At 27.7% G+C, this 5,152-nt stretch overlaps 1 long non-coding RNA gene across 1 annotated transcript; it reads left to right on the top strand.

Annotated features, from left to right (window-relative positions):
- The first annotated feature begins 3,438 nt into the window (after window positions 1–3,438).
- On the top strand, window positions 3,439–4,097 carry LOC148194995 (uncharacterized). The gene is made up of 4 exons (XR_015780706.1): window positions 3,439–3,534; window positions 3,644–3,710; window positions 3,812–3,865; window positions 3,985–4,097. It is a non-coding gene; the product is annotated as an uncharacterized LOC148194995 (long non-coding RNA).
- The last annotated feature ends 1,055 nt before the right edge of the window (window positions 4,098–5,152 follow it).

The following is a 5,152-nucleotide window of genomic DNA, read 5'->3' as shown; positions in this document are numbered from 1 at the left end:
TTGCATAGCATTCGTAAGAGTCACATATATTCAAAAGCAATTTCGTGTTCGTTGGGAGACGACTCAGGGTTACTTCAACCCTGTCTACTTTCTTGAATACTACTTGGCAATACTGAAGTTGCCTTGAAAAGTAGTATTAATTTGATAGCTTCAACGACAGCCTATCAGACATCTATGATAGTTTCTCCTTGTTTCATTCAGAACATCTCATACTCTTGGATTAAAGTACTCCTTCTTGCTCTTCTAACATCATTTGTTTCTTCGTGAGTGACCCTTATCATCTCCCACATCTCTTGAACATTCTTACAAGTAGTGATCTTGTAAAAGTCATCAATAGTTAAAGCATATGATATTATGTTACGAGCCCTTAGTTGAGATCTTCTTCCATCGTCAGCATTCCATTGGTCGCGAGGTTTAGGTTCCTGCAAATTGTTAATAAAAACAGTAGGAACAAAATTACCATTTGTGACAGTTCCCCATATCTCACAATCAACAAATTCCATAAAAATTTGCATTCTAACTTTCCAAAAAACTTAGTTTTCTCTAGTAAACAATGGAGGTCTATTGATTAAGGTATCCTCAGCAAAGGTTTGATGTTGCCCCGTCATTGAATTACTATCAAAGTAAGATCTTATACCAATTGTTAGAGCGATGCGGCAAAATGGTTAACACGAACAACAAATCAAGAGGGGAGTGAATTTATTTCTTACCGTAAATTGTGCCTTTAACTATTTTCTCTTGTTATTTAATTTCCTTAACAATAATTTAAAATAACTTAGAGAGTAAGGTAGACAGAAAATTTGCACAAATGATTTTATATTGGTTCATATCACGAGGATCCTACATCCAATTGTAAATGTCAAATGAGAATTAACTATCCACTATCAAAAACCAAGAAATTATTACAATCACAAAGAAAATAAACAAGTCACTAGTACAAAAACAACATATAACGTCGAATATTTTGGGTGTTTCACGTCGAATTCGAGAACGACGTCATATTGGGAGACGTTAAATTGACGTCGAATTTAAAAAATTTGACGTTAAATTTAACGTCAAATTTTATCAATAAACGACATTAATCACGTTTTTTTTTTTTAATTAATTGTGATCCTTTTTTACAACTCTAGTAGACTTGAAAAGTAGGAAAACAACAAATTTCAGTTTTTGGAATTTTGTAAAGCATGAACTATGAACGTGTAATATAATATGAACAACAAACAACAATGACAAACAACAAACAAGTTCAATCAAACAACAACAAACAAGTTCAACCAAACAACAACAACAAACAAGTTGAACAAAAAATAACAACAAACAAGTTCAACAAATAAGTTTTTCAAAACAAAAACGAAAACGAAAACGAAAACTAACCTTGGTTTATCGGAATAAAGTGTTGCCACAAGTGAGAGAGAAAACAGAATGTGCCTATGAAGGACAAGAACACGAAAGTAATCGGTAAAACCAACCAAAATCATACCTAAAGTAGTAAATTAACATGCATTTGTATCAAATGAAGGAAATATTACATGTGATGGTCGTCAAACTTCGTTCGAGAAAAGTTTGAGTAGAGAAGAGGGTCTCGCTCGCTAAGATAAAATGAATGAATTTTCAATCTCTGACTCAAATTTTTATTGAATTCACTAACCTTTTGACGTCTAACGCTGGGATATTCGAAGTTTTATATCCTTTTATGTCGAATTACAATTCTAAACGACGTTTAATAATTGCATTTATTCACAAAATTGCCACCGGTCATTTTTAACTTTGGTTATTGAGTGGTTCGATGTTGAACGCGTGACGCTATACGTTGTTTTTGCACTAGTGAGTTTAAGGTTAGAACACTTCTCTTGTTACTCCAAGAGATATAACTTACTTTCCTCGAAAGCCACAAGGGATGAACACTTCCTTCGAATATTTCACAAAGGATGACCACCTCCTTTGAATCTTCACAAAAAGATGACAAGCTTTAACTCAACATGAGCAACAACACTCAATCACAACTCTGCAAAAGTTATCACTTTATGCCCACATCAATTTCTCAAAGCCACAATACACAAATCCTAGAACGCACTTATGGCAAGAAACAAAACATATAAGACTTTCGAAATTCACATATTTCGTCTTTTGGAATGAGAATCTCAATCCAATATATAGATCTTACTCAAAAATACCTCAAAAGATTTGTTGTGAGCTATTTAATGTCTGATAATCGATTATCTAAATGAGATAATTATTTATCTATTTGAAAACTCTCATCATTACTAATAATCGACTATGATAAGTGATATCATAAATTGGTAATTGATTATTTTAAAGAAAAAAATGAGTTAGTATTATTGTAACTGTGATGAATCTCTTTAAATCAATAAATAAAGAGGTATATTGTAAACTGCAAAATATTAATTTCTACATGTTATAGTTCGTAAATATCATTTAATATTTGTATTAATTTTATACCAATAAAGAGTGTATAATATTTACTCATCGATTAAATACATTATCTCATATATATAATGCATTAAATTATATATTAAATTTAATTAATATAATAATTAATATCATTGAAATTGTGATGAATGCACCCATTAAATCAATAAATGTATTTTTTGTAAACAGTAGAATATTAATTGTTAAGGACAACATACATCTCATAAATATTATTTAAAGTTCGTATTAATTTTTTAGTAATGAAAAATTGCTCCATGGATTGAATATATTGTATATATATATATATGAAACTTAATTATATGTTACTTTTAATTAATATAATAATTAATATTATTGAGTTTGTGATGAATGCACCCATTGAATAAATAAACAAGCGCGTGTATTTTAAACTGCAGAATATTAATTTCTAATTGCTACATGTTACAGTTGATGAATTAAATAAACTTTATTTAATGTTTGTATTAATTTAATTCTTAATTAAGTTTTAAATTTCTCATAGATATAACTATTTTCAATTAATGTTTTATTAATTTATTTTATATATGAAGTATTTAGAATTTTTATATTTTTTTCAATTCGCTCTTTACTTATAGTTTTTTCAATAATTGAGTAATGTGGTTATGAACTTATCCTACATCTTACTAAATTGCTTATGAAAAATATAAAATTAGAATAATAAAAAAGAAATTTTTTCTGTTTGTATAAATTAAAGGTATGAAATAAAAATATTATCTTGATATTAGAAAATGATAAACAAGACTGAACAATTTTTTATTAAAAAACCAACCATTTAAATTTAAGAGGAATATATATAACTTATAAAAAAACATAATTGATTATTCAATAATAAATAATAATTTAATGAAAATAATAATTCATTTTAAAAGGAATTACTAAAATAATTTAATCTTTTTAACCTACTTATTTCATCTATATATAGGTGAGATTGAAAGAGCTGTCAGGCAAGTTATGAAATGGGCAGCAACGGCCTAAGCAAAGATGAAGAAGAGGAGAAGGAGAAAAATGTATACTTTTTGAAGAATGAGATCCTAATCTCAAAATCAAATCAAGGAAATACCAAAGGTATCTGATTTATAGTTAATCACACTCAACACAAAACCAACTTTAAAGCAACGCTGCATCTTATAATTTGTTTAACATACTGATTTTTCTATATCTTTTTTTAAATTAGGAGAAACCTTTATGATCGGAGGGATAATCTTCCGATTAAAGGTTAAGGGTTCTTCCTCCATTAAATGGTTAGTTCTTACTTCACTTTTATATTTAGGTTTTCTTCTTCTCTTCTTTCATATTACATCACAAACAACTACTTTCTATTAACCAACAACTTTTATTACAGTTGCCCCAAATTTCACATCCACAATTCTCTTAATTCGATGTGCAACATATAAGGGTAAGATCATTCTTGATTAATGTATGATCTTATTTGATATGTAATGTTATATCTACACATTCCTTCATGTTATTTAAGAGTATTTGATTATTATCTCAACATGCTTAATATGTTTGTAGGAAGGATGAGGAATCCAGATGAGCAATATGTTCAATGTACTCGCAGCCCATGAATCCTCATATTATTTGAAAAATGTGATGAGATCAATAGAAATGGGTTGCGCAATATAAAGGGATATGATTTGGTGAAAAGAAAGACGAGAGGAGATTCTGAATTTACAACGTCATTTTAGCTTTTTAATGTAATGTTTTTTTTTTCATAGTAATTATCATGTAAGAAGAAGAAAGAAGTCATAATTTAAATGTAATTTCTACTTTTACTCCTTTTAAGTGTAATTTTAAGTTTTCAATCTAATATCATCTCTAAAAATTTTATCCAAGTGATTGAAGGTAGTACTCCCAATTATAATTCATATAACATTCACTAAAGGTAGGTGATTACTTAGATATTGTTTTAGTAATGTATAGTTAAAGATATGACAACTCTAACTTATTTATTTTAATATTTATTTAACTTTGTATTCGTTAAGCCGACATGAAAACATATATTTATTTATTAAAAAAGTTGAAAATAATTTTTCTTAAACTTTATTTTAAATTAATTAATATTTATTGTTGTATAAGGGTGAGCTAAGTTAACTTTAATTGCATTGCAATATAAAGAACGTTAATGCTTTAAAACTAAATGTATGACCAACTGCAATTACATTATGTTTGATAATATTTAAAAAGTAAATTTATATTTTCATGTAATATAACAGTTTATTTAACAAACAATAAAAGATAATATGAGTTTACGTCTTATACGTCGATTTATTGATTCAATCAAACAAATGACAGCAAGACTTTGTTTCACTACTGTTCCTTTAAAAAGCTGACAATCGTGGATGAAAAATACAAAGACCGAATAATATGATTCAAAATTAATAATACTTCAAGTTAGAAATCGAAGTGTTTAAGCATTTAATGTGTGATTCTATTTATAAGTATTTCAGTCACAAATCATATATCTACAAGATACATAAGATACATAGATAATAGTAAAATATAATTATTTTAATATTTTGCTAAAATTATCTTCAATATTATAACATTTATTAATTAAATCAAAAACAAATTGTAAAATAAAGGTAACATTGTGAGAGAGAAAAGAAGGGAGAGAGGTGAAATGGAGCCTGAGCCTGTGATGCATGCATTTATAATGGGAGTTTTTGTCTGGAGCATGAGA

This window comes from Vigna umbellata, chromosome 7 (genome assembly GCF_029865625.1).
Source record: "Vigna umbellata cultivar VRB3 chromosome 7, Vumbellata_1.0, whole genome shotgun sequence".
Taxonomy (NCBI): Eukaryota; Viridiplantae; Streptophyta; class Magnoliopsida; order Fabales; family Fabaceae; genus Vigna; species Vigna umbellata.
The sequence above is the reverse complement of the archived record's forward strand: the minus strand, read 5'-3'. Positions and strand labels throughout refer to the sequence as shown.